Genomic DNA, 20,155 nt, shown 5'->3' with positions numbered 1-20,155 from the left:
TTAATACAAATATTTATAGCTATAAATTTCCCCCTGGGACTGTTTTAGTTGTATTGTATACATTTTGTTATTTTGTATTTTACATTTTCATTGACCTCAAATAATTTTCAAATTTTCTTTGCAATTTCTTCCTTAACCCTCTGGTTATTTAGGAGTGTGTTGTTTAATTTCCAGATATTTGCCAATTTCCCAAATTTCCTTCTAATTTCATTGAGGTTGGAGAGTATACTTTGTGTCATTTTAATTTTTTAAGTTTTATTGAAGCTTTTAAAAATGTTCCATGTGTACTTGAAAGGAACATGTATTCTGTTTGTGCTAAATGAAATGTTATATACATGTGTGTTACATAGTTGATTTACAATATTGTTAAAATCTTTTATTTTCTGTTGATGTGCCTATTTATTTTTTTCTTATTAAAAGAGAGGTAATAAAATCTACAAATATTATTGTTGAATTGTCTATTCTTTCCTTTAACTCTGTCAGTATTTATTTAATATATTTTGCAACATGGTTGTTAAATGCTCACATATGTAAAATTTGTATATATTCCTTAATCCATTGACTCTTAACATTCTGTACTATCCTTCCTTATCTCTAGTACTATCTTTTGTTTAAAGTTTATTGTTTTGTAGAATTAATAAACAACTTCAGCTCTCACAATTGTTCTTTACATAGTATGGCTTTTTCCATCTTTTTACTTTCAATATATTTTTATCTGTGAATCTGAAACGTTTCTCTTATAAACATATAGTTTGATCCTGATTTTCTTCATCAATTCTCACAAATTTTAGTTTTGATCATATTTTTCAATTCATCTACCTTTAATGTTATAAATTATATGATCAGATTTATAACTGCATATAATCCCTTTTTCTTTTGTGCCTAAATTCTTTCATGTGTTTTTAAACTTCTGTTTTTTTTTTACTGTCTTATTTTATATTAAGTAGATATATTCAAGTGTGATATTTTAATTGCTTTAGTGATTTTTAATTATATTGCTTAGTTATTTTCCTAGTCATTGTTTTAGAGTTTAAAATATAAATAGTAGTTTCCATAAAATCTGGTTCAAATTTATACTGACTGGAGTCCAGTTTCTGAACTTCATTCCTATGTAGCTTCATTCCTCCCTCCCCTTTTGTATGTTATCATTCTCATACATTCTAGGTCTATAAATGTTACAAACCTAACAACACATTACTTACCATTTCTGTTTCTCTTCATTTCTTCCCGTGGACTCCAGTTACCATCTGGTTTCCATCCACCTCGTTTGTGTTGCAATTGTCAAATATATAGCATTTCCATATGTTATTGGCTACATGATACAATTATATAAATGCTATTTTATATAATTGACTCTAAAATCAATTATAAAAAAAGAGAAGAAATATACAGTTATAGTATCTAATGCATTTTATAGTTACCTACATAATTACCAGCTCTCTGGTTTTTTTAATCATGTCAATTTGAATTGCTAAGTATCAATGGCTTTCAGATTAGGAATTTATTGGTCTATTTTGTGTAACTTGGGTCTGATAGGACCAAATTTACTCAGCTTTCATTGATCTGGCAATGTCTTTATTTTGCCTGCATTTTTGAAAATAGTTTTGTTGTATGCAAGATCCTAGTTGATAGACTTTTTTGTCTTGTTTTAACACTTTAGATATATTATTCCATTGCTTTCTGAGCTATATTTTTTTCAGTTAGAAATCCACTGTTAACTTCTTAGGTTTCATTGTACGTGATAACCCATTTTCTTCTTGCTCCTTTCAAGATCTTCTCTTTATCTTTGGTTTTAAACATTTTATGTGATGTATTCAGTGGATCTCTTCATGTTTATCCTGTTGGAGTATGTTAAGCTACCCTTGTATATAATTATTGTTTTTCATCACATTTGAAAAGGTTTCAGCCACTATTTCATTGAATATTTTTCCTTCTCATTTCTCATTCTTCTCCTTCTGGTGCTCACTCTCTCTCTCTCTCTCTCTCTCTCTCTCTCTCTCTCTCTCTCTGTCTTTGTCTCTCTCTCTCTATATATATATATATATATACATATATATGTATACATAAAATATATATTTGTATGTTCATTGAAAACACATTTTTAAACAATCAGTGAACTCCACTGATACTTGTGTGCAGAATTTAAGGCAACAAAAAACAAAACAGAACAGAGAAACCCCAATGGTTAGTTTTCAATCACTATTCTGTTCTCTTATTTTAAAAATTGAAATAATGTCAGCTTTTAATATCCTATATTAAATGCCATCAGAATTGTATGATTCACACTGTGTTTTCTAAAAATGGTATTAAACAATTCAAGCTCTTAGAACATGATCAATGTCTCCTAGTGTTACTCTCCTAAGGGAGAAATCTTAATCTACCTCACAATGCTAAAATGTCACAGCTCTTTGACATTAAAAGCTGCCACAGCTTTCTAAAAAAGAGAATTATCCCAACAATAGGGCAAGATTTTCCCATTTGTCAGATGCTGTGCTTCTTTAAAGATTAGATGTCAGGGACATAGTGTCACAAAGATTTTTCTGTGCCTTTCTGCTACTCCTCCATGATCAACTCTCTCTCTATTATACTCTGTTTAGGGATATCTTTTTAAAATTAGTACTTGTGTTATTTTCTATTGATGCTGTAACAAATTAACACAAATTTTGTGGCATAAAACAATACAAATTTATCATCTTTCTGTTCTGGAAGTCAGAGGTCCAAACGTGTCTCACTGGCTTGAACTCAAGGTGCCTGCAGGATTGCATTAGTTTTTGGAAGATCTAGGGAAGAATTTATTTTCTTTCTTTTTCAGCTTCTAGAGGTTGCCTAGATTGGTTGGGTCATGATCCCCTTTCATCTTGAAAACCAGCTGTGGCCAGTCAAGTCTCCTCACATCGCATCACTCAGATACTGATTCTCTTGACTCCCTCTTTTATATTTCAGGACCTTTGGAATCACATTGTGCCCACCCAGATAATACAGGATAATCTCCATATTTTAAGGCCAGCTGTTTAGCAACCTTAATTTCATCTGCAATGTTAATTCCCCTGAGCCATGTAACCTAACATATTCACAGGTTCCAAAGATTAAGAAGTGAATATCTTTGGGGGATGGGGAGGGGGGCTCTTATTATGCTTATCTCTGTACTCTTGGCTTTTTCCCACAAGTTTTTCCTGAATACAAACATTGCAATTTGATTAAACTTAAGGAATGAATTATTGTTCATTTTACTACCACCTCAGGTGAAAGTCCTATTAAAGCATCTTGATGCTTTTACAATAAACAGTATGCAACCTAATGGAAATCAAGCAGGAAAGAGGAGGAGAGAAGGGCCAAAAATCTGCCTAATGGGTACAATGAATACTATTTGGGTGATGGGCACACCTATAGTTGTGACTTAAGCATTACAAAAGTGATGCATGTAACTAAAAACATTTGTACTCCCTTAATATTTTGAAATTTAAAAAAACAAACATTTAATGTTGTTTGCCCTATTGGTTTTATACCTGCTTGGAACCTGTGTGTATTCATACATGTACCTGTACACATACATACATATATACACATGTGTACATAAACATATATGTGTATAGAATATAATATAATAAAGAATATAAGATTTTTAGCAATCATAGGAGGTTTTTGTTTTAGTTCTTTGCACCTCATCTCAGAAATTAAGGTCACAGGAATAGTTTAGAACTGGCTGTCTTTTGTCTCAATTTTTTATTCTCAGAAAAACCATTTTTAACTGCTCTACCCCTGATTTATATTCCTGACATGCTCTCAAAGATTATGTTTTTGTACTACTAATTTCCAGGACAGCCGAACAGACATTTCTTTGCCTTTTGATTTAAGTGAAAAAAATTAAAATTACTGGTTTAAAACACAGTTTAATTTGTAATCACATTGGGTTTTGTCAAATTAATCAGTGACTTCTAACTGATAAATGCCACAACATTTTGGATTTTTCATACTGAACACTGTTTACTTTCTGCCCACAATTCTTGCAATGTTAATTTTTTAAAGAAAAGCTTTTAAAAGATCAGGTGTGTGTATTTGTGTAATGTGTGTATCTATGTATGTATTTAATTTTTTTCCAAAGGATGGGTTATGGCTCAAATAAGTTTTTTTATTTTTTAATTTTGTGCTTGAAATACGGGATTCTGGTTTTGTTTGTTTCTTTGTTTTAAATCAAGACTCCTAGTTCTAAAACTTCAGAAATCCCATGTGTCTTTATTTAAAAAAATCAAATTGGTTTATAATACATTTGATCATATCACATTGCTAAAGGTCAAAGCAGTTTTACAGAAGTATTCATACTTTAATGTCAAGTCAGAAACAAAGACTCTCCAACATTAAAAAAGAGTTTCAGGTACAATAACTCCCACACAGACCTTGAAACATTGTTTTTATGATCAGCCATCCTTTTGTTAATTAGTTTATTTTATTTTTGAAAACTTTCTAATAGAGATAGCTAGATCCTTGCGAAGTTGGTGACTTTTTTATTAATCGATCCATTTTCATCTATAAGCCTATCCCAAAATGTTCCCAGATAAATATTTTCTTGTTCCTTTGTTTGTAGCTATCTTTATTTTTAAAGCAAAAATGAAGAGGACTCCCTCAAATAGCTTTTGTTCTAAGTAATCTGAATTGTTTGGGGAAAACATGAGAACTTCTTCAATAAAAGTAATTGATTCCCCATTAAAGTGCCATAGTTTCATGAATCTTAAGTATAGGGTTATGCTAGGGACATTCAGTGTCTCCTGTAAGACACTATTAGATTGGGCCTCTCCATTATAAAAGAAGGAAGGGGATAGATGGACTCTGCACTCTCAGTCTTACGTGCTATCTTCTCTGACTCCAAGAGGTGAATGACAGAAGGAGAGGAAGAGTGGGCAAGCATGACAAACCTGTTGATAATGACATGGGAAGAAAATGGGGAAAGGTTATAAAACTCTGTTCACTTAATATTCATGGAGCCTTGAGCCATCCATATTCTTGAGAGCTTGCTAGAGCTGTAGAGATTGTGGATACAACATTTGGTGAGAGACAATTCCTCCTGTGGTCAGCCAACCTACAACCCACCTCATTTTGCTGATAAAGATAGTTGAAGTCCCCTCTAGCAAGCTCTCAAGAATATGGATGGCTCAAGGCTCCATGAATATAAGCAAATGGAGTTTTATAATCTTTCCCCATTTTCTTCCCATGTTCTTATCAACAGGTTATATTAAGTGCCTACCAAAAGCAGGGGTAACTTCTATTTTCTTTTCTTTTTTTTTTTGAGACAGAGTCTCACTTTGTTGCTCAGGCTAGAGTGAGTGCCATGGCATCAGCCTAGCTCACAGCAACCTCAATCTCCTGGGCTCAAGCAATCCTACTGCCTCAGCCTCCGGAGTAGCTGGGACTACAGGCGTGCACCACCATGCCTGGCTAATTTTTTTTTTTTGTATATATATCTTTAGTTGATCAATTAATTTCTTTCTATTTTTAGTAGAGGCCGGGTCTCGCTCAAGCTGGTTTTGAACTTGAGGGGTCCACCCACCTCGGACACCCAGAGTGCTAGGATTACAGGCGTGAGCCACCGCACCGGGCCTATTTTTTTTTCTTTTAAAATAATTAACCAATATACATATTAGGAAACTAAGTTAGCAAAAAAATATGAATTATTACATTTATTCCCAAGTCAAAACAATTGCATTATATTAAATTTTAACACATGGACTGTGTTGGGGAGATTTTCTTATTTAGAGCTGTGAGGAGATTTGGGTATCTTGACTTTGAAGGGCAAGTGAGCACTGGTTTTGTCTTAGACTTGCAATGTGCTGCAGAAGTACAGCACATTACACATTTCTAAACATTCGTGAATTAAAATGTATGGGCAGTGACTACATCTTTTTGTACCTTGCAAAATGGTTTCTCTTTTAATAGTAATAAGAAACATCAAGCAACTTTAAAAATTATCTCACTGGAGATTTTTAAGCAATGCATATTTCCTATAGTATAATAAATAAAATAGATCTTTTCAAGCAAAATGAACAACAATATTTGTGTGACTTTCTTGAGCTCAATAGGCAACACTCAATTTGTTTGTCTTTTTGTTGTAGGGTTTTTCCACAAAAAGAGGCAAGAATTATTAAGTGACTAGTGAGTGTCAAGGAGCTTCAGGGTTATAAACGGGAATTGTCTAAGTTTAATTTGTTAATTTTCCTATAAATAGTTCATGTAGAATTAAGACTATCTTGCTAAAGAAAACATAGAAAGTGTCCTTTCATAAATGCAAATTGTGACATAAAGTTATCTCCCTTGCCAACAGTAAATGTTTTACTCAGGCAGAAAGTAAATGTTTGCCTAAAACATATCATATTTAGAAATGGATTGGATATAAAAATAGCAAATTTACATTCTATAAATTATCCACTTGAAGTCCTAATATTTACCTCCATCATGTATTACTGTAGTAACAGGAAGCAAACACAGCCAAAAGTTATGTTCATTGAGATTTTTTGTCACTTATGCAAACTACCTTATTGATATGAATCTGGAATGTGAATCTTGATAGTAATAGCCATGCAGTGATCATTTGATTGGTTGTGGATACAACATTTTTATATCTCTTTACAATATATATAAAGATGTGATTATTGCAACAGATAAAAGAGATTTTGGTTTTTTAATTCAGAAAATTATAAATATATAAAATGTAGATAACACATGTTGGGGAGGATGTGGGGAAAAGAAAACCTTTGTACACTGTTGGTAGGAATGTAAACTAGTACAGATGCTATAGAAAACTGTAAGGAGGCTCCTCAAAGAGCTGAAAATTGAATTACTGTAGGATTCCTTCTAGGTATATATCTAAAGAATTTGAAGTCAGTATGTCAAAGACATATCTATACTCCCATGTTTATTGCAGCATCATTCACAATAGCCAAGATATGGAATTAAACTAAGTGTCTATCAACAGATGAACAGATAAAAAAATGTGACGTATATACACAATGGTTACTAGTCAACCTTAAAAGATAAAAATACTGTCATTTTTTTAAATGAAAATAATCCAGGCACAGAAAGACAAATGCCAAATGTTCTCACTTAAATGAGGAATGTAAAACAATTGAACTCATAAAAACAGAGAGGAGAAGGGTGGTTACCAGAGGTTGAAAAGTAGAGGAAATGGGAGATGTTGGTATTTGAGGTTATGGATATGTTAATGAACTTGATTCAATCATTGCATATTGTATATCTGTATTATAGCATCGTTTTATACCCCATAAGTATAAATGATGATAATATCCCAATATTCAATATAATAAAAAAATAAAACAATGCAAAATGTATCTACTGAGACTGAAGCCTTATTCTGAACTGAAAACTATATAATTGACCAACATAATTAAATAAAATGATATATAAAGGCAATAATGGGCCTTCTGATATCAATGTTTATATTTCTCCCATCTAATGAATTGATGTAAATCAGCCTGCCAAAGGGAATAACTTTAATCCAATCAATAATTTCCTTTGGCACTCAATTTTCTTATATTCCATAAGGTCTTGTTTTCATGCATACTATTATTTTTTTCTTCAGGATTTCTATGCTAAATTTTAGTTATTTTACATTCACTTGTTCCAAGCACATTTCCTTAAATATCTATTCTTTAGCTATTGATTTCTATGGAAATCTTCATTTCTCTCCAAAATGGTTTTGGGGAGTGCTTATGTTTAGATTCTCTTTCTTTCCTCATTGCTATTTGTCTCATTTATCTTCTACCCGATCACTATACTATATATGCACACACATATACACACACACATACACATACACATATACATACATGTGCATATGTATGTGTGCATATATAAAATGTATGTATTTTTTTCTCAGTGTGGAGTAAATTCAAAATCTATTAATTATAGGTTTAAATACTTTTTATAAAAGAGTCACTTTTTCCATTGTATATGAGCTAAGAAATGATCCCTCAGTTCTGTAGGGCATTATACTTCCAATGTAGCATTATTAAATTTAAGTTACTCCATGGTGATAAGCAAACAATGGGACATATTTAGAATAACATGCAGAATTGAGCAAGAAAACAGCTTGCTCTGGACCCTGTGCTTTAGTATGGCTCTTCCTCTGACCACACTCCTTTCCAAAGGATAAGGAGTTCACAAAACCAAAGGCAAGTTGGGTTACTTGGAAGTGATGTTATCAACCCCACCACTATCACCTTTTAGATTATGCTGTGGAACATAAAGACCTAAAATTATGTCCCCACAGGCTTTGATACTGCTTCCAGAGCCCGTGTTGCTCACCTCCAGCTCTGCCTTTCATGGTGAACCCTACATATAGCATGCACAACTATAAGCCATGGGAGTAATGAGAAGGTGTTTGCAGGAGATACAGTGGTAGACTAAACTTGGCCGTCTCAATTGAAGTGCCAAAACATGTGTGCATACAAGACCTCTCGTGGTATGATACAGTTGCGGGAAACTGCATTTCCCTGTGTCCCCAGATTCTGGTGCTGGACTTTAAGGGTCCAGAATTCTAGTTCAGACTTGAACATCTTAGGAAGGCATATGTGTTAAGGTGGGAGAACAGAATGTACTTTATATAACAGTTTGTTAATTTGATTTATAACTCTTAAATATTTGAACCTACATATGTCTTGATTATTCTTGCCCGGGTCCTATGAATGTTAAGTTCAAGATATTTAAATATTTCATTAGATATAAGAAAGCAACTACATACACTCACATACACAAATATAAACCTCACATTAGTCTCTGCTTTTAAAATGTAATGAAATATTTCATTTATCATCTTATTTAGAGTGGAGCCCTTGTGACATCTTTGGTGATTCAGTCACAGTTGAACAAAGTATTCTGTTTGCATGCTGATGCTTTATTTCTCAAAATTCCCAAGGTATAAAAATGTAGGACAGATATGTCTTATCCATATTTTTTTTACCTAGTCTCCATCAATAAGACATATTACTAGTCATAAGTAAAACCTCAATGTTTTAGTTCAATCTTATTTACAACTATTCAATTGTTTACCTAATATCTGTTCCTTAACACACACATATGCCAAATAGAAACTATAAGAAGTAGTCTGGATGAATCAAGAATCAAGAATTGAAATGGAATCTGAGTGACAACTTGACAACACTCTTTGGGGTATTAATAACAGTGTACTTGAACCAAATTTAAAAATGTGTCATCTTATAAGTGTGTACTCTCTATAAACAATCTGAACCTGCTCAATGATAATCACAGTGATATTTTTGATATGAATTCCTGTATATTTCTACCAAAATATATCAACAGTTATAGTTTTGATGTTCTTATATATTATTCTTTAAGTCAGGAATTTATTTTTTCATTATGTTTAAGGTATATGGTGAATGTTATGAAGTGATTGATAGATGCTCAGGTTTGGGGAAGCAAAGATTATAGAAAGAACTTAATTATATGTCTGATATCTTCCTTTCTTTCTGGCTATGGCTTCATAACTATTTCAAATATAATCTGAAATTTCCCTGACCCTTCCTTCACCATCTTCCATAGGGGACTGAGAATCATAAAGAGACATGTTAATGAAGCTCAGTTATCATCTGGTAATACTGTCATTAACACTTATTATCACATGATTAGATTAGACATTTGGCCATCTCAGAGCCAATGTAAAAGAAGAAAAACAATGCAAGGCAGCATATGATAACAAACACTGTAATGAATGCCTGGATAGTGATATAGTTTCAGAGAGAATGAGACATTTTATCATCTGTGCATTAGCAGTTTGAAATGGCAATGATCAGATCAACCTCTCCCTCTCCTCTCCTCCTACCCATTACATATTAGTTGCTTGTTACACCTTCTACCTTCTCAAACTGGAGCAGTTATCTTAGCAATGACATTTTTAGTGATGGGAGGAAATCATCATAGCTGTGGGTAATTGTGAGGAAGAATCAACACAGCTCTGAACTTTATAGGTCATGATATCTCTGTAGCTTGTGGGTATAGCTGCATTTTGAAATAGATAACTGTCTCCCTTAGCATCTTCCTTTTTTCTATTTTTTCTTGTAAGTTTACAAAGGTCAGATGCCAGTATGATCTAGAATAAGAGCTTTTGTGGCTGACTTTGAAAGGTTACTTTAGAGAAAAATCTCATGAAGCAGCAGTACCCCAAGTGCTGCAGGGAATATGCCTAAAATCTTATTCCTTCCTAATAGAGCTTCTAACACATTAGAAATATGGAGCATCGGATTCCTAAAAGTGTTTGAGGGATTTGATTTCTATTTACTAAATAGAAATGAAGAGATATCTCAAGGTTATAGTTATATTTCTGAGGTCATGTCCATGGGACATCAAAGCAATGTGGAAATCAATTCTACTATCATAACAAAGCCTAAAACACCTATTTAATGATTTATTAGAATAATAACTGGAATGCAGCAGCATATTTGTGATAGAAAAGGAAATGTCATAGGCCTTATTTTTCTATTGACTACAATCCATAATGTATTGGCCGCTCCAAAATCCACAAAAGTTTTTATTGCTGTTTGTTCCATGAAACCAGAAATACCTTGGCATATGTTTTTAGGAAAACATTACAGTTCAGAGTATTGCCAGAATTAATTTAAGGGAATCTGTATGATATATTTTTATTTAATGTAGTTGACAATCCAAACTGAGTGAGCAGTTGGTGACTAATATAAGTATCTGTATGAATCAATTCCAGATATTTTAGCTGTGAATGATTTATGATAATTATAATTAAAGCAATATGAATGTTCCTAATGACATTCACTATTTCACATTTGATAATAATTGTCTTTTAGTAAAGCATGAAATATCCCCAATTCGGAGGCATGGTCATATCTTAAATTTCCAGCATTAGAGAGTTATTACAATTGATAGCTTTCTTTCTATTTTGTTAGAATCAATTAGCTTTTTTTTTCTTCCTGAATTTTCTGCAAGGCATTTGTGAGAACTACTGCATGCTATTTGCACAATCATAACATCTAGCCAGGTGTCTGATATTGCCTCTGCCAGAAAAATCTCACTTCATGGCTGCTTTAAACTGCTTCTTAAATATGTGTGAGTCAATACACACATATTCATAGAGTAGCAGATTGTCCTGCTTTGCCCCTATGCCAACTTTTCACCAAACTTGGACACATGCCACTTCTGTGACTGATCAGAGCACAGCCTATACCCAAATGAAATTAAAATAAAAATAAATTTTAAAGGAATTTAACCTCCACCTTGCTGCAATATCTAACAAAACTTTCCTGGAGGCTTAAGAAATAAGCAAAAGTACAATGCAGAAAGTGACTTCCCAGTAACAAAAAGTGATTACTTTCAGGGCCCAAAGGTCCAAGACAAATATCAGGATCCCTGAAAGTTTTCATATGTTCAAGGGCTGCTCAATCACAATCCATCAAAATTTTTGGCTTATCTCAACTCTGAGGGCTGAGTTCACCAGATTCTTCATTTCTATGTCCTGATTCCCAAAGCTTCAATAGAGAAGAGACTATCTTCTTTTAAATTCAAGGCTCCATCATTACTGGAAAGGAGAATACAGAACAAATATCCATTTATTTCTGTGCCACACCTGTTCTCTTATCTGCTGGGGATTATTCAATCTCTGGGTCTAGGAGAAAATATCATAACATTTTTCAAAGTCTGATATAATTAATCCTAAAACAAAAAATACTATATGTGGGCCACCAGCATATGGTATTATAGTCTAACTTTATTTTAAATCGTGAAATAATTTTCTAAATTTTTATCTCCTTAAAAGTATACAAAAGCACATGTGTTCAGATATACAATGGGTTTACAGCTTTTGTTTTCATATTTGCACATATGTGGGTGCTCACCAATACTCACATATAGGAGTAAGTAAATTATTTTACATTTGTATAAATACAGTACTCTTCTACTGATTTTTCTGAAAACTAAATAAATATTTCAAACTGAATTGATGCTTTTTCTGCTAGAAAAATAAATAATATGTTATGGCCTGATTCTTATCCCCCCAAATTCAAATGTTGAAGCCCTAACTCTCTATACCTCAAAATATAACTGCATTTGGAAACAGGGTCTTTAAAAGGCAATGACATTTAAAAAGGTCATTAAGATGGGCCTTAATCCAGTTTTTTGATGTCTTTATAAAAAGAGGAGATTAGGGCACAGAGAAAGACACCAGCCATATGTACACTTAGAAACACAATTGTGTGAACACACAGTGAGAAGTGCAAATGGGCAGCCATTTGCAAGCCAAGGAGAGGACTCAGGAGACACCAAACCTGCTGACACCTTGGTGTTGGGCTTCCAGTTTCCGGGATTGTGAGAAAATAAATTTCTGTTGTTTAAGCCCTCCAGTCTGTGGTATTTTGTTGTGGCAGCCCTAGCAAACTTAATAGATTTTGAATTATAATTCTCTCACAAAATAATAAGCATAATAATACTAATGTGAACACTATTTTGTTTCCACTTGGTATCCTGTTACCCTATGTATAGATAAATATATATATATGTATATATATATACCATATGAAATTATTATTCTCTAAATTAGAGAGAAATTAATATCATTATCATTGACTCAAATATTTTAAAATATAAACATTTATATTCTAACTTTTTAAAATAGGTTAAATAGAAACTTAAAACCTAGAAAAATTTGGATATGTTTTTTTAAACATTTTTAAGTTTAATTGGCATCCTGGAGTTCAAAGGAATGCTTTAAACATGACATAATTAATTTCTTACTTGACTTCTATGATGTTGGCAAGGATGATTTTAATTTTCCCATTGTACTTTTTTTTTTTCGTGAATGTTAAATAAATAAATAAACTACCAAAGGCAAAACTGAAAAAAAAAATACATACACAGCCCAATCTTTGAAGCACTTTAATCAATTTGATTTTACCTTATAGAATGTCTTTTGTATCAAATATTTACAACATATAATTTTTGAAAGAAAATACCAGCAATTTTGAGCATTTGCTATGTCTAAAGCCTTATGCTAGTCATGATACAATGTTGTATTTAAACATCACAACATAGGTAGTACAGTTGTGTCTCCCCAATTTGCAGATATGACAAAAGAGATTTAGAAGATTAACTGATTTGTCTAAGTTTGCAAAACTAGTAATTAACAAAGTCAATATTAGGGGCTGTCAAATTCTAAACCTATGCTTTGAAGTATTATATGTGTTTAAGATGAATTTTCCTGAAGGCAGGTTCCCAATTGATAAATTCTAGATGCATTGTATATACAAAAATAAGTATGTATACACATATTGCACATATTTGTATGTATGTATGCTTGCATAATATATAAGAACATATGTATGCATATATGAATATGTATATGCATATATACATATATTTGTATTTATATGTATGCATTTATAGATAAATTAGTAGACTTATTTTTCTATGTAAGTGTGATATATTTTGGAGAATTGAGATATGTTTAAGTAAAGCATTATAGAAAAAATAATTAAAAGTAAATTTATGTATTTTTTTATTTCGGCATATTATGGGGGTACAGATTTTAAGGTTTCAATAAATGCCCATTTCCCCCCCTCCCCCCAAAAGTCTGAGTCTCCATCATGACCATCCCCCAGATGGTGCACATCTCACTCATTATGTATGTATATACCCGCCCCCCTCCCCCCTCCCACCTCCCCAATACCCTATTACTGTAGTACCTATGTGTCCACTTAGGTGCTACTCAGTTAATACCAGTTTGCTGGAGAATATATTTGGTGCTTGTTTTTCCATTCTTGGGATACTTCACTTAGTAGTATGGGTTCCAGCTCTAACCAGGAAAATATAAGATGTGCTATATCACCATTGTTTCTTAGAGCTGAATAGTACTCCATGGTATACATATACCACATTTTATCAATCCATTCTTGGATTGATGGGCACTTGGGCTGTTTCCACAGCCTTGCAATTATGAATTGTGCTGCTATAAACATTCGAGTGCAGGTGTCTTTTTTGTAGAGTGTCATTGGATCATTTGGGTAGATACCCAGCAATGGGATTGCTGGATCAAATGGTAGATTCACTTGTATTGCTTTAAGGTATCTCCATATTGCTTTCCACAGAGGTTGAACTAGTTTGCAGTCCCACCAGCAGTGTAGGAGTGTTCCTCTCTCTCCGCAACCACGCCAGCATTTATTGTTTGGAGATTTTTTGATAAAGGCCATTCTCACTGGGGTTAAGTGATATCTCATTGTGGTTTTGATTTGCATTTCCCTGATGATTAGAGATGTTGAGCATTTTTTCATATGTTTGTTGGCCATTCTTCTGTCTTCTTTAGAAAAATTTCTGTTCAAGTCCTTTGCCCACTTTTTAATGGGGCTATTTGATTTTTTCTTCCTAATTTTCGTGAGTTCTAAGTATATTCTAGTTATCAGTCCCTTATCGGATGCATAGGATGCAAAAATTTTCTCCCATTCTGTATGTTGTCTGTTTTTATTTGCATTTCTTAAAGTACATTAGAGGATACTTCATAATAAAACAGAAATATTTCATCAATCTTTTCTCCCTTCTCAAAATTAGTTGAACCCCTAAATTACTCTTAAAATCTTCATAAATAGCTTAGGAAATAATTTGACCACTGTAACCAATTAAAGGGAAAGTATAGTCAATCCAAGTAACATATAAAAATACTTTTGATAAAATTCTATAAATCTTGATATAAAAAAAGTTTAGATGTTAGAAATAAAAGAAAATATCTTTTACTTGACAAACTACATCCACTAAGACTTATACCTTCTTAGAAGTAAAATGATAGAACTATTCCCATTAAGTTAAAAGATACAATAAACTTCCCTAATATGACTATTTCTTTCAGTATCATCTAGGAGAACTTAGGAACGAAAAAATTAAAAGAAATTAGCAAGATGTGATAACCCATTTATATATTAGATTTTGTTGAACTGGGTTATGAATAAATAAAAAGAACATGTTTATCTGAAATATCCTTGTATTTGTGGTCAGGAAATAGACAAATCACATAGGTGCTTACATGTGCTAAACTGGATGCCACAGAACAAAGCCGGGACATAAATCTAGCAGAACAAAATGTCAACATCCATTATTGCTTGTAGCTTAACACTGAAGTACTGACACTCAGCTGACTCACAGGGCACTAGCACGTCCTCACCAAAAATTGAGGGCTCATTGTCCCCTTGGAAACTATACCCATAGAAATTTTAAGCCAATTGCTATGACTCAGATGAGAGTTCAGGGTTTGAGAACCTCTCATTTAGGAGACACAAAACTGTATGAAATGTAAGAAGAAATAAAAAATGTCACTGCAGAAGGAAGAACTAGAATCTTTATTCTGAGATTGGCAGAATGTATCAGTAATTCATGAGTATTTTTCAGGACATGAGTGTGCTTCAAGTCTGAGCCAGCTGTGAAATTATTGAAGTTTTTGTAAGAAATACTGTCCCATTGTCCTAAGAGTGAATTAGAAGGGCTCTGAGTTCTTAAAGAAGAAAGGAGATTAAAATATGCCTTTTGTTCACATATATAGAAACATGAATTCTAAATTTATTAATTCTACTCAATACATTAAGAGTAAAATTTGATCAAGATGATGAATTGCTGATAAATATTCAGACTAGAAATAAGCAGAATACAAGAAATGATATATGTAGGGTTTTGTTTGTTGATCAAAATTATGAACACTTGTTAAGATGGACAATTTTATTTGGTATTCTTGGTAAATCCCTATTAAGATAAGAAAGTCTACATTTTGAATGGGTGGTAAAGAGGAAAAAGAAAACCTCTCTTTATTATTGTTGGATGTCCAACAAGCAAGCTATTAGAAAAAGTGCTTTGCCTTGGGAAGATCTCACACATACACACACATACACACACACATACACAGACACACACAGACTCAACTTAAAAGATTCAAATAATTTCACAAACTGAAAATTAGCAGAACTCTAATAATACTTTTGGAAGACTATAAAGGAAAAAAACACAAATAAATCAATATGTTTCCTGCTTTATACTTATAATGCTATCTCTGATTATACCTTTCTGACCTCCATAAATCTCCATTTTTTGGCTAAAAAGTAAAGGAACATAAAGGAATTTTATTGCCAAGTACACTGATTTTCTAGAACTGCCAAAATAAAGTGCCACAAGTGAATGGCTTAAATGACAGAAATTTATTGGCTCATGGTTCTAGAGGCCTGAAGTCTGTGATAATGGATAGGCAGGGTTGGTTCCCTTTGAGGGATATGAGGGAGAATCGGTTTCATGCTTCTTCCATAGCTTCTGGTGATTTGCTGGCAATCTTTGATGTTTCTCCACATCTTTGCCAAAACTTATCTTATTTTTTGGTAATAGTCACCCTCTCGGGTATGAGGTGATATCTCATTGTGGTTTTGATTTGAGTTATTCTGATGTATCAGACCAAAAAAAAAAAAATACAACCACTGCATAATCTCGTTTGTATGTGGAATGGTAAAAAGTTGAACCTATAGGAACAGAGAGTAGAATGGTAATTAATTACCATGAGTGGGGGCAGATGCTGGTCAAATGGGACAAACTTCATTTGTCAGATGGATAAGTTCAGAGAAGTGCAGAGGATCTAACATATAGCTTCGTGACTTAGCTAACAAGACTGAATTGTATACTTGAAATTTACTTAAATATTCTCGCCACAAACCAAAATAAAACAAAAGGATGACTAGGTGAGGTGATATGTGTGTTAACTAACTTGATTGCGGTAATCATATCAGAAGATATACATGTGACATCACAGTGCACATCTTAAAATTATGATTTTATTTGTCAATTATACCTCAATAAACCTGTAAAATATTTTTAAAAAAGAAAATGTCACTTGGATAAATAATGCAAGGTCTATCTAATACTAATTGTAATAGTTTCCTGTTAAATACAGAGTCTTTGGAAATTATTATGAAATTCTTTCTCCATTTATTGTGAAGTAGTATTCATCATAGGAAATTAGAATTTGCTAAATTTTTACTTTATATACATTTTGGAAATGGAAAGCATAACAAGTTTTTTTTCTTTCTTTCTTTCTAATTCATCACAACATACTAAAGCTGGGATGAGCAAACTCAAATTTTTGATTTTTTGTTTATTATTTGATTATTCATTTATTCAGTTACTCAAAAAAGGAGTGACTTTTCTAAAAGGGTTTAAAATAGGCACCAGTCCTCTTTCTAAGAAGATTGCAATCTAGTAGCCAATACTCATTCTTTCCACTGCTGTTCATTAGATTAACTAAATGCTTCCTCTTTGTCCTTGTCTTAAAATGCAAATTCTGTCTTAGAGCTTTAGAGGAAAATCTGTTCAAAAGCTAGGAATCTGTTTTTGTTAACTCAAACAGCCATTGACTTTTATGGCCATTAATAGTTTACTCAATCTCTCTGCTTGGTACCTTCTCACCTAGATCAGTATTTCTAGGCCTTACCTGCACATTTATATTATCTGAAGGTAGAGAAATAGAGATACAGGCACAGATACAGATAAAGGCAGAGATAGACAACAATCTCTGGGCTTAAACCTGAGTATTTGCATTTTAAAAAATCTTGCCAGATTTCTCTGATTGACAGTTGAGAATCACTGGTGTATGGATGGAACAATGCTAATTAATTTAAATAAATATCTTGAAATTGTATGTCACACATTGGTATGACCATATACTTCCTAGCTATCATTCATAGTTGTGGCTGTTATAATCTATGTAACACAGATATCAGTAGAATAATTAAAATTGCTTGTGAAGTTACAATTAGAAGATTTCTTTAAAATCAAAAAACATAGCTTGGCTATAATCATCAACATTATGATTAAAAAGGAGAAAAGAAATGCAAATTGTGTTTTGGTCCTATAATTGACTACGTAATAACAATGTATTGACTCCACATGTGCACAGCATAAGGGGACAGAAAATGAGAATGTTAAGCCTGCATTCTTCGTGTGAGGCAGTTTCTAAGAAATAATGCACTCTATACACAGACATTACAGTACTTCTCAAAAATAAATAACCTACAAGTCATCCTTATTCCAAATCCTATTGCCAAGAACCTTTTGACCTTCATATCAGCTCTAAAGTGACTAGCAAATTGGATTACACCACTGGGCATATTTATAGTAGCATTTGATTTTAACTACACAGAATTCACCTGTTTACTTAGACCTGATTTTAATATCAGAGTATCCGTGGAAGGCTTAATACAAATCCTTTTAAGAACTCTATTGACAGATAGAATTTCCCAGTAGAAAAGTTAGTTTAAAAAAATGAAGTCAGTAGAGCAGCAACTACATCGTTTTGCCTTGATTGGAAGAGAAAGAGACTTTGAATTATTCATAGGAGGATTAAAAAATTTTTCAAAAAAATTTGCTAACATAAGAAATTGGTAGTTTTTCATTTAATCAACAAATCATTGAAGAAACTACAAACCTAGACCCTGACTTTTTACATTAATATGGTCTAGTAGGCTAATACATGAAATCATAGTTAATAACAAATATGACTATGAAGTGACTATAAGGAGAAATAAAATGAGAAACGAGTAGACTGGTATATTAAAATACTGTTAAATACATGATAATAATGTCGGATACATTTAGGTTTGTCAGGTTTTAGTCTGAAACTATGGGTTCTTGGCATGCTTATGGCTGAAGAATGACCAGGCACACCAAAGTCAGGCAAGCACGAAATGAGGTTTATTGAGGAGAAAAAGACAGAATTATAGGGCAAGAGCAAGATATATGTCTACAGAGCATGGTGCATACACTACAGGTGACAACTGGATCTATTGTCTCGCAGCAGAGCAAACAAAAGGAAGGGCAAAGAGAGAGAGAAATTGGCTACTGTCTGCATCTTCTTTTACAGTGCCTGGATAGGAACCTCCCTCGTGGTTCAGAAGTCACCATGGAACCACTTTGATTGGGTATTTGGGAGTCACATGACCTGAACCTTAACTAAGCATGTGGGTTCTAGGTCACTTTCCAGACTTTATGGTACCCCTGTGGTTTGGCCCATGGGCTAGAGAGTCCTCTGCATTCTTTTGCAGCTAGTGCACGAAGTTCTGATTAGTAGACTTGTAGGGTATTCTCTCCTTCCCCAGGTATGGAGAATTAGGGTTGGGCAACAGCACCCACTTTCATCCCCAGGAGACCCAGAATCCCTCACTGTCTACCTAACAGGTCACTCTTTGCTTTTTAAATATTGCAGTAGACTTTTAATGTATCTGACACTTGAATTCCCCCACAAGGTCATCGTGGCTTTCCACCTGCACATTGTGATATCTTTATTATACTATAAGGAATTAAAATTTTCCAAATTGTATATGATTATAACAATATTTAACAATAAATCTAAAGAATAAATTTGAATATTTATGTTGTGATCAATCTTTTAATTGTTCTGTACTATTGTGAGGCTAAAGCCCTTGGCCCCCTGGAAGTTTGTTGAAAACCACTGACATGAGGCTGACTGATTAATAGGAGAAAAGGCATACAAATGTTTTTAACCCATATGCATAGTAGCCTTCAGAATGAAGACCTGAAGATAGAGGGGAAATTGTCTATTTTTATGTTTAGGTTCAACAAATTATGGACAGCCGTGTAGATATATGATTGGACAAAAAGGGTATGATCTAATGCTAACAGACTGAATGAAGAACCCCACCAAGGTCTACCTGTCTAGATTCCTCTTGTCCTCGCTGAGCATGCACTCCTCCCTTTGGATGTGGGCCAAGGCTTTCTCTGATATGGGGCTCTTACAACCTACAGTCAAACAGGGTAGGTTGGATAATTTCTTCATTGCCAGTTATTACACAGAATAATTTTAGGTTTTGTGGCTGGCTTTCCAGAAAAGGAGTTCTGGTTTTTATGATTTGCCTTGGGGAAGAAGGATTCTAGTTTCTATGGCTAGCCTCAGGGGAGAATGGGACTGAGAGGCAGAAGGACAGGAGAAAGTCAAAGAAAAACTTCTGAGACTTTCATTTGAGGGTAGTGTTTTCTCAGCCCCAACACTATCAAATGCAGGAAAAAAATGGTCAATTAATGCAGTCACACATCTAATACTTATGTTCAATTTATCCCTCCCTCAACCCATATGTAATTA

Source organism: Microcebus murinus, chromosome 11 (genome assembly GCF_040939455.1).
Source record: "Microcebus murinus isolate Inina chromosome 11, M.murinus_Inina_mat1.0, whole genome shotgun sequence".
Lineage (NCBI taxonomy): Eukaryota > Metazoa > Chordata > Mammalia > Primates > Cheirogaleidae > Microcebus > Microcebus murinus.
This window is presented reverse-complemented; position numbering follows the sequence as displayed.